This window comes from Miniopterus natalensis, chromosome 2 (genome assembly GCF_054644295.1).
Source record: "Miniopterus natalensis isolate mMinNat1 chromosome 2, mMinNat1.hap1, whole genome shotgun sequence".
Lineage (NCBI taxonomy): Eukaryota > Metazoa > Chordata > Mammalia > Chiroptera > Miniopteridae > Miniopterus > Miniopterus natalensis.
The window spans coordinates 171,168,048-171,179,280 of NC_142082.1; the positions used below are offsets into that span (position 1 = coordinate 171,168,048).

At 42.8% G+C, this 11,233-nt stretch overlaps 1 pseudogene; it reads left to right on the forward strand.

The window, feature by feature from the left end:
* The first annotated feature begins 375 nt into the window (after positions 1-375).
* On the forward strand, positions 376-1,643 carry LOC107543968 (phosphoglycerate kinase 1 pseudogene; annotated as a pseudogene).
* The last annotated feature ends 9,590 nt before the right edge of the window (positions 1,644-11,233 follow it).

The window sequence follows — 11,233 nt, forward strand, 5'->3', positions numbered from 1 at the left end:
TCTGATTGGTGTACTTCCCACTACCATGCCACTTTTCTGGAACTATTTAAACACACACAGGGCCAGTGACTTCAGCACAATGCACAATCCAGTATGAGACAGTTCTCCATGCAGAGAGCTCTCGCCCAGCCTCAGATCCTCGGACAGCCATAAAAGGCAGGCCTATTTGCAAAATGGGAATTTACTAAAGTTCCAGTATCACATCTACTAACGCAGCAGCTAATAGGAACAGGAATATAAGTAGTGTTACAGAAAGCAGTTGATTAGGACCTCATGCTTTAAATCTAATTATTAAAAATGTACAGTCTAGGGACATTCACTGCTGTCTCCATCGCTGACTGATCCCTGGCCTCTCTGTGCTGCTATATTGCCAAGATGTCGCTTTCTAACAAGCTGACTCTTGACAAGCTGGACATGAAGGGGAGGCGGGTTGTCATGAGAGTGGACTTCAATGTTCCTATGAAGAACCACCAGATAACAACCAACCAGAGAATCAAGGCTGCCGTCCCAAGCGTCAAATTCTGCTTGGACGATGGAGCCAAGTCTGTTGTTCTTATGAGCCACCTGGGTCAGCCTGATGGTGTCCCCATGCCTGACAAGTACTCCTTGGAGCCAGTGGCTGTAGAACTCAAATCTCTGCTGGGCAAGAATGTTTTGTTCTTGAAAGACTGCGTGGGTCCCAAAGTGGAGAAAACTTGTGCTGACCCAGCTCCTGGGTCTGTCATCCTGCTGGAGAACCTTTGCTTTCATGTGGAGGAAGAAGGGAAGGGAAAAGAAATTTCTGAGAACAAGGTAAAAGCCAAACCAGCTAAAGTAGATGCCTTCTGAGTTTCACTTTCCAAGTGAGGGGATGTCTATGTCAATGATGCTCTTGGCACTGCTCACCGAGCCCACCGCTCTATGGTGGGAGTCAGTCTGCCACAGAAAGCTGGAGGGTTTTTGATGAAGGAGCTGAACTACTTTGCCAAGGCGCTGGAAAGCCCAGAGCCACCTTTCCTGGCCATCCTGGGTGGAGCTAAAGTTGCAGACAAGATCCAGCTAATTAATAATATGCTGGACAAAGCCAATGAGATGATTGTTGGTGGTGGAATGGCTTTTACCTTCCTTAAGGTGCTCAACAACATGGACACTGGCACTTCTCTGTTTGATGAAGAGGGAGCCAAGACGGTCAAAGACCTGATGTCCAAAGCTGAGAAGAACGGTGTGAAGATTACCTCGCTGGTTGACTTTGTCACTGCTGACCAGTTTGATGAGAGTGCCAAGACTGGCCAAGCCATTGTGGCCTCCGGCATACCTGCTGGCTGGATGGGCTTGGGCTGTGGTCCTGAGAGCAGCAAGGAGTACGCTGAGGCTGTCGCTAGGGCTAAGCAGATTGTGTGGAATGGACCTGTGGGTGTATCTGAATGGGAAGCTTTTGCCTGAGGGACCGCATGGATGAAGTGGTGAAAGCCACGTCCACCATAGGTGGTACAGACACTGCCACTTGCTGTGCCAAATGGAATACAGAGGGTAAAGTCAGCCACGTGAGCACGGGGGGTGGTGTTACTTTAGAGCTCTTGGAAGGTCAAGCCTTTCCTGGGGTGGATGCTCTCAGCAATGTTCAGTGCTTTCCCTGCCTTTTGGTTCCTGTGCGCATCCCCTAAGTCACCTTAGTGCTTTCCGCCTCTCTACTTGACATTCGCTAAAATCTTCCCCCATGTCAAGATTCAGCTAGTGGCCAAGAGATGCAGCCCAGGAACACCTATACAATTGCACCGCATCTCAGCTCATCTTCACTGCACCCTGGACTTACCTCCATTCTTCAGGATCCCATTTGAATTTCTTAGTGACTTAGCCATTGTGCATTCTAGAGTGTGCATGTTTATATTTTGTCTGTTAAAAGAAAGTAAGCTGTTAGCCTAATTCTCTTCTTGGAATAGCTTATTCTGATTAGCTTTGTCATTGTTTTGCTACTCAGCATGAAAACGAGGCGAAATTCCAGTTGTAGGGAGGGAGGGAGATGAAGTTGGTGATTTGTTAAATAAATAATAAAAGTATTCATTGAAACTGGGGGGGGGGGGGCGGGGGAATGCACAGTCTATTTAAAACAAACACACAGCAACAACAAAAACCCCTAGAAACAACTCAAATGTCCAAATGGATGAATGGATAAATAAAACATGATATATACAAACAACAGAGTATCACTCAGCTACGACATGGATGAACCTTGAGGACATTATGTCAAATGAAATAAGCTAGACAACAAGGGATAAATACTGTATAATTCCACTTATAGACGTATGAGAAATAGTCAACATTAAGTAGAACAGTGATAACAAGTGGCTGGGGGTGGGGCTATTGTTTAATGGACACAGTTTTAATTTAAGAAGATGAACAATTTCTAGAGATGGGTGGTGGTGATGGTTGCACAGTGGGAATGCAGTTAACGCCACTGAAAGGTACATTTAACACAGGCAGTTATGTTATGTATATTTTACCATAATAAAAAGTGATCACATTTTAAAAACCTGAAAAAAATGTACTGAAAGACTGATAAGTCTGCTTCGTAGATCCACTTGGATATGTGCACCACCACCGGAGTGGGCACCAAGGTGCCAACAGAGCCAGGCTGCTGCCCTTGGGTATTTTATTAATACCCTAGTGTAGAAGGGTTGCTAGGAAATACCCATAGCTCTAGACTAGGGTGCTATGTTTATCAGCGTAATTTGTTAGCAGCTTGATGTTCTGTTGTGTAGACTATATCAGACTTCCCTTGGTGTAGATTCAGCCATTCTCAAATAATCATTAGTGATCTTTTAGAGTTCCGTGTTAAAAGAACCACTCCAAACAACAGAGAAGTACCAGGAATCAGGGATATTGCTCCTACTGCTGTCACTAATCATAATCAGACCCAACTGACAATTGCTCTAAAAATTCTGGTCCCCAGAAGGAGGGAGAATATAAGCAGCATGAACTCTTGTTTGACTCCCTGAACCAGGTCCATTACATATTAAGTAAGTAATATTTTTTAAACCTACAGCGCTGAAAGTAAGATTTATCTCAAAAGCTTCACTCACTCACTAAGAAATACGCTTAGAAGCCTAATTCTGCTACAGATAAATCAGATTAAAACATGTGCCTCTGCATTGTTCCTCCAAAGCTTTGTTGGATGCTGGAAGGAATGGCACAGGAATATAAAATGTCAGGGACTGTTTTGTACCATGAATGATTGGTGGCCAGAGAAGGTTCCAGATTCTTCTAAAAGTTACTTCATCTTAAAAAAAAAAAAATTTAATAGTTTGTACATATTACATGCCTAGTTTCCCCTTATGAAAAATGTGTCCTTTCCAAGGCCAACTCCAGATACATTAGCCCCAGGTTTTCTGACACATCCTCATGAGTCAGTTGCAAGTTTCCAGAGTGTAAGCCTGGGATGGAGAGGCTTTGTTTTGTTTTATGCAAAACCTTTGACTCCTATAATGTACAGCTCACACTTCTGGTGTCAGATAAATGACAAATAATCATTGTTGGAGGCAATAACACATTCAGATGTGAGGTTTTACAACTATACCTGTTCTCCTTGAGCTGCTAAAATCATTAAATTTATGACATTGGTGGATAAGGAAGAACTATATGCCTCTACTCTATTTACTTAATTTTTGAATTGACTGGAATGTGCTCGTAACGTAAAAACCGTATTATGGTGTTCAAATATCGTGTGCTCTGAACAAGATTATTAGCTACAGAAACCAAATGGGATTGTATCCTTTGTCATTGTCCTCTATGTTCCTTGACATGTTTGTCCCTTCTATTCGCAAGCCAAATTTGATGTCAGAATCCACCCCCAAATACTAACAGCGGGTTTTGTAATTGCAAAGCTAACATCTATGAATAATAAAATTGCAAACAAGCAGAGCACCATCAAAAATTCAAGATGATTATTTTTTAATGACTATCCTACTTCCTGTGTGTGAGAGTATACAAACCGTGGGGCATTGTCTTTCTCAGGATTGAATTCTAGGGACTGTCTGAGCCTGAGGACCAGGAGGGCAGGGGCAGTATTTTTTCCATCAATCTAATAGTCATGCATGTCTCGAGAAGCAGCAAGCGGGGTATGAGAGAAGGACTCCTGGCTCATTCCGCATCGCCCCTCAAACAATTTAAGCTAATTGCATGAAGACTGCATGAAGGATTAAGGGCCCTTTGCCTCCGGTGCTAGTTCAGGGGTAAGAAGACAGAATTCCAATTCTAGTCCTGTCATTGATCTGTGGACTTATTAACATTCCCTTTAAAATCTATCTCATTTTCAGTTTATCCTAGAACCATGATATATTAGAGACAACCTGGTAATCTAACTCCCTCATTTATTTTATTTTTTATTGATTTTAGAGAGAGACAAAGGGGGAGAGAGAGAAACATCACTTTGTTGCTCCACCCGTTTATGATTCATTGGTTGATTCTTGCATGTGCTCCGACCAGGAATCAAACCCACAGCCTTGGCGTATCTGGATGATGCTCTAACCAACTGGGCTACCAGGCCAGGGCTCCAACTCCCTCATTTTTAAGTGAAGAAACTAAGGCTCTGTTAGTTTAAGGGGCTAGCCCAGAGCCATGCTGCTTGATTCTATATGATGTGTTTAAGCTCAGACTCATCCCAATGCTACACAGCAGGTCTCTGCATTCACCTTAGGAGTCACTATCTTGGTCCCAAACTACCTTCCCTGACCCAACTGGAGCTCCACACCCAACTGTCCTTCAATCCATCGCCTTTTCCTATTACCACATTTTCTTCAGCTCTAACAGCAGAACTAGTTCCCTTTAAGTTGCTCTGTTAAACTGCAAATACCCTGGGAGGTGTAATGGCCTATTATCTAACTATGCCTACCATTTATTGAATGCTTTTTATGCCCCAGACACTGTATCAGGCATGCTGTAAACACTCTCACATTTAATCTTCCCAACACTGCGAGATTGGTATCATTATATGGGAAAACCAAAGGTCAGGGAACATAATTAACATGCTTAAGGTCACACAGCTGCTAAGTGGTACAACCAGAATTTGTGCCCACCCCTCTCTGGTGCTCTTAACCACTGTGCTCACTGACTGTCATTTCCTCCTAAAGCATTTGGCTGTTCATTCAACACGCATTTTTTAAACATCAAATGTATGCTGGGCACAGTGCTGGAAGCACAGGTAATGTAGAGATGAACGAACACCTTGGAGAATCAGGGGGCAGCAGTAACACTTGGGATTCTCAACTATTGCTCCCCAGAGTAGTGACACAGTGCCTGAGCCTAGCCATACCAAGGGGCTTACGAAGGGGCAGATCCGGGGACTGTTCCAGGCAATAATAAATTAGACCTGGTCTGAAGAGGGCATTCTTCTAAGCCTCCATGTACTCAGGAGGCTCCACAGGTTCCCAGTGTTTCTTTCTGAATGTCCACCCAGCCCTGGTTGCTACTCCCCTCCAACTCCTTGATCTGCAGAACTTGCTGTCTCTCTTGGCCTGAGAGGCTAAGGAACGGTGAGGCTTTTCCGCTGGCAGGATGTTCAGCAGTTCACTGCTCTGTCTGTCTGTATTTGTTATGCACTGTGGGTATTTTATAAATCGCCAGTGTGTGCAGAATTTGGTTCTCTGGCTGCCTCTCGGTCTCCTCCCTCATTCCCCGACTGCCAAAGTACAGGTCTTCCTCCCCTCATGTTTGAGCCCTGGCCCCAAATCTGCTCTTTCACATGACTTCTGCTGTCAGCTCACTTAGCAGCCTGGGGTTTGCCTTTTTCTTTTTTAACTTTCTTCCTTCGACAACGCTTTTGAAGACGGCGTTCTGGGCTTCTCCCGCTGTGTCCTGGTCATTTGGCACTTGCACCCGAATGTGTTTCCTCGGCCATGTGCTTCTCCTAACTGCCACTGCACCTAGGCAGATTTGGGAAGTGTTCGGTAATGGGAGATACAGGATCACGGGGGGGGGGGGGTACCTTGCCTTTGGTTCTGAGTTCTCATTTGAGTTTCCACATTTGTCTTCAATGGGTTCATTGAGCTTGGGAAAAACAGAAATTGAAGCAACTAAGTATCCATGAGATATAAGCAAAGCAAGACAGTTAAGCCCTACAAAGATGAATTGTGTGTAAAAAAAAAAATCAGATGCTTTACTCATGGCAAGAAATTAAAAAGTCGAATAGAAAAGGAACAGTGAAGTGTGAGAGGGAAACGCTGACAGCTAAATTACCCTTCAAGTGAAGAGAGCTGCTCCTCCTGCCAGGGCGTAGACGAGGGGGCATTCGTGCCAGAGCTCGAATTTCAATTCCGACTGCCCTGTGTGGGCCTCGAGACCACTATTCTCTTTCCTGTATTTAGCTATCAGTTCTTTCTTTGTTGCAGTAAATGTGTGGAAGCATTCCGCCAGAGGCTTTTTGGATGATGAGGACATCTCTACACGGCAGAGAAAATAAACATGCTATGGTGGCCGGCTGTTTCGAGAGCCCCATATGGCCACTTTTAGCCAAGGCTGCCCACCTCTGGAGGCCAGCTTCCTGTTTGAAAGGGTGCTCGGCTCTTCCTAAGACCAGCTTTGTAAATCAATTACAAAACCCCAATCTCATTCTGTCGCTCACTTCAGCTGTGTAAGAAAAGAAAGCGGGGAAGATTTTAATGACTCCAGAAACTTCCATATGTGCAAAAGCTGAAACCAGCAAATATTCATTTTCTTTTTTGGCAGACGACTCTGGTAATTAAGGTAAACTACTAATAACCATTTTCAGAGTGCAGGAGATTGTTCCCAAACACACTGAGAGGGCTCACATTGAGCAGCTTGCCACCCAGACAGATCCTTAGAGACAGCTCTGCCAACAACAACAAATTGCCCACAAGGATAATGCTGAACCTGGAGAAGTGAAAACCCAAGTCTGTACCAAGGTTTTAATCTGCCCGGTGTGTTCTGTGCTGCAATGCTTTTATAATCATTTGTTTGTGTTCTGGTTCCTCTCAGTGTTGCTACACATTTGACCAGCCCCTCTCTAAAGCGGGCGTCTTAACGACTGCATTCGCCAAAGAGTCTTGCGCAGTGGTTGGCAAACTTACGCTGTAAATGGCCAGAAAATCAGTATGTTCAGCTTTACCAGCCATGTTGTCTCTCTAGCAACTAGAATTCTGCCGTTGTAGCAAGAAAGCAGCCATAGCCTTCACTGGTGTGGCTCAGTGGTTGAGCATCGACCTATGAACCAGGAGGTCATGGTTCAACTCCCGGTCAGGGCACATGCCCAGGTTGCAGACTCGATCCCCAGTGGGGGGGTGTACAGGAGGGAGCTGATCAATGACTCTCCCTCTCATCACTGATGTTTCTATCTCTCTCTCCCTCTCCTTCTCCCTGAAATCAATAAAAAACATATTTAAAAAATATATTCTGGGGTGAAGATTAACAGAACAAAAAGAGAGAGAAAGAAGGAGAGAGAGAGAGAAAGCCATAGGCAATAATGAACATGTGAGTGGGTCTGCATTCCAGTGAAACTTATAAAAATGGGGTGGGCTGTATTTGACATGAGAGCTGTAGTTTCCTGATCCTGACTCTTGAGGAGAAGGTAAGAAGGGATGACACAGAGCAAGCCTGTCACTTCCTCTCCCAGGGCACAGGCTTCCTGGTTCCAGACATGAGCTGTACCACCTGGGGAAGATGAGCTCAGTCTATGGGAAAAACAACCCATTTGGGGTGTCTAGACTTCCTCAGCCCCCTGACAACCATGACACATTGCAGCATTATTTAGTCTCTTGCTCATTTCCAGTGACTCACTGCTTGATTTGCAAGGTTCCCTACTTCGGTGATAATATTGAAAGCCCACTAATATTAGTCACAGCAAGAAGCTGCCCCTAAAACCAGGAGAGGAAATTACTTTACAGTTTTAATTTCAGACTATGCACTAAAATGACTATATATCAAATGGCTTTTAATGCTGCCTTTGGTGCTAATACAAACAAGAATGATCACTTTCAAGTTATAGTGTTTCTCCAGAACAGAACAGGATCTGGAGTCTTGAATTGAGAAACTTGAACAAATGTGCCCAACAATATAAAGGCAAGCAAGCACTTTGAACTCAGACAGGCCTGGGATCTAACCTCTGCCCTGCCATTTACTACCCATGGAACCCAGACTGTGGTTCAGCCTCTCTGAGTTTGCTTCCCTGATTGCAGAATGATGAAATTAGCTCTTCCCTGGCCTTCTCTCTCTCTCTACCTCAAAATATTCTTGGCCAAGAATTATGGTATTGGGGCCAGAGGGCTTTAAAAAATGATACAATGGCCAAGGAATAACTTTGTCCATTGTACAGTGCTCCTCACACAGGAAGAGTGATAACTTTTGAGACTGGAACCAGTCACTAGGCACAAGAGTCCCTCTACTTAAATTTCATCAATTTATACCTCTGGTATGATCCTCAGAGTAGATTTACCCATTGAAAATCCATCTGGCCTCACGGATTAAGTGTTGAGAAGCATCCTGGCGACCAGGCATTGATACTAAGACACACTAAAACTCAGTCCTCTTTCAGCATTTCCTATCTTCAGCTCTTAGGGCAAAAATCACTGAATAACTCTAGAGATAGATAAACAGGCAGGTAGATGATGCGGGCTCAGTGAGAAAGTCACCTCTTCCCCTTTCTGAACTCTCCTGTCTTTCTTGTATATTCTTCCCTGGAAATCTGCAGAAAGATGGGGCACTCTGCCATTCTCTTGATGACTGACTTATCCCTAGGCCAGCCATCTTCTCACACAGAGATTCCCACTCAACTCGAGATGTCCCCTGTCTTGATAGTTCCATCTCTTCTGATTATAATAATCAAAAAATAATCATTGCTTTCTTGCCATGATATTATGTCTTTACAATGATCAGAAGCAATTGGTCAGTTTCAGCTTGGCCCAGGGGATGGCGTAGCATTTATCAAAAGCATCCTGCAGAGAAGAAAATGTAATTTAAATGGGATGAGCAGTGGGGATGCCAACCCTGTTCCTGGTTGATAAAATAAATATTGTCAAGTTATCTACTTCTTACCCAATTAATGTCATTTCTATAATTTAGATAATCCCCAATCAAAATCCCAATGTGGGGATATTTTGTTTTATATACCTTGACAAGATTATTCCAAAGCTCATGTGGATGAACAAACAGATGAAACCAGCTGAGAAAAGTTTTAAAATGAAGGGTGATAAATAGATGTTTGACCTAACATTTCTAATTTTAAGACTGTGTTACTCAGATACAAAATAAAAATTAAAAGCCAGATCAATGGAAATAGTTTCCAACTAAAACAGATTACAGTGTATTTATGGTACAGAATCAAGGATATATGGTAAAAGTAAATGGATAAAGATTAAGAGCTACCTCCTACAGGAAGTCTTCTTTGGTTGCCTCAGCTATGGATTAAATGTCCCTTTTTGGCAATTATATAATGTTCTGTGAATGCTTTTTTTGTAATACATCGAAGTATGCCATAGAGTTGACTGCAAAGCATAAGGTACATCTCAATGAATTCTTACAAAGTGAACACACCTATGTAGCCAGCACCAGGTCAAGAAATAAAACTCTATTAGAATGCCAGAAGCTGTCTCATTCCCCTTCCAGGGGTCATCTCCACACCCCACCACCAAGATCTCTGATGGTCACTATTATTCTGACTTCTGACAAAGAGTTTTGCCTGTTTTGGAACTCTATAAATAAACTCATATAGTACATACTCTTGTGCTATATGCTCTGGCTTCTTTGGTTCAATATTATTTTTGTGAGATGTATTGTGTTGTTGGAGTTCATTGTTCCTCATTGTTGTAAAGTATCCCATTAAGTAACTATACCTTGATATATTTTTCTAATTAACCGTAGATTATTTTTGTCTTGCTTCCATTTGGGGGCTATGGGCTACTATGACATTCTTGCTCAAGTCTTTGGTGGAACACGTATACACATTTCTGTTGCTATATGCTTAGAGATGGAGGTGTGGGTCAGATGGTATGTGTTCTTTGGTCTTCACTAGATATGCTAAATAATTTTCCAAAGTGCTGTACCAATTTACACGCCTACCGGCAATGTATGAGAGTTCCCTTTGCTCCACAGCCTCACCAACACTTGATATTATCTGTTTCATTTTGGTGGGGCTCTGGCACACATCTAAAAGTACCGTCATACTGTTTACTTGTCTATGTCCCTCATAAGTTTGCAGAAATCCATTCTACAAAGTAAGACACCAGGCCCAGAGAAATTGGAAGATGTATGTGCCCAAGGTATTCTTTACAGCACAGAAGACCCTAATGGACAATGTTCATAGGACCAGGGAAGACAGGCTGCCTTCTTTAAAAGAGCTAAAAAACCTATTTCCATATAATTAATGCAACCTGCTCATATAACCAGAGAGTCACTCAGACACACATGTGCATGTGCACACACACACATACACACATACACACGCACATTCAGCATTTCTAAATGGAAGGTTTAATTTGGAAGCACACTGCTGTTAGTTAAATGATCCTGCAACCAACAGCCACGCATCTCTCCCTTATCTTTCTTTGGTTAAATGTTTTGAAATGAGTTTCAAATGGGGTTGGCTCCAATGACAGCTCTTCATTTTACCTTGTTTCTGCAGATGCCATTTGTGGGACTGTTTTATGGTTCTGTTAATTACCCATGTCAAGAGGTTATTTTATTGTTTCTAGTAGAAGTGGAGTTATAAATGTTAATATTCTGAGGCAGCAAATTTCTTCAGCAAACTAAAATTCAGAGTTCTTTCTATATGAATCAATTATATAATTAAAATTTGCATTATTTTAGTTATTACTAATATTCTAAAATATTTTTCAGGCACAGGCCTATGTGTGGAAGAGCAAGGGCAGAGGCTGTGCTTTAGAAGTAGACTGAAGACCCAAAGATGTGATCTGAATCCCAGCTGTAGCGTTCACACAACACCCTTCACTTCTTGGGACCTTAGTTTTGTCATCTCTGAATGGGAGAGTATAATATTAGCTATCTGCTAGTGTTGTTATGAGGTTAAATGACTATTGCATAAAAAGTCCTGACGATAGTAAATGCACAATTAGTGCCTCTTGATGGTTGAGGGCTGAGGAATTTTGTCACAATGAGTGACATAAAGAGCTTATATCATAATGGTTGAGAGGTAAAGTCCTGGAGCCATACGACCTGGATATATATTCTGACCTTAACATTTAGCAGCTGTGTTACTTTGGGCACGTACCTACCCCCTCTGTGCTTCAGC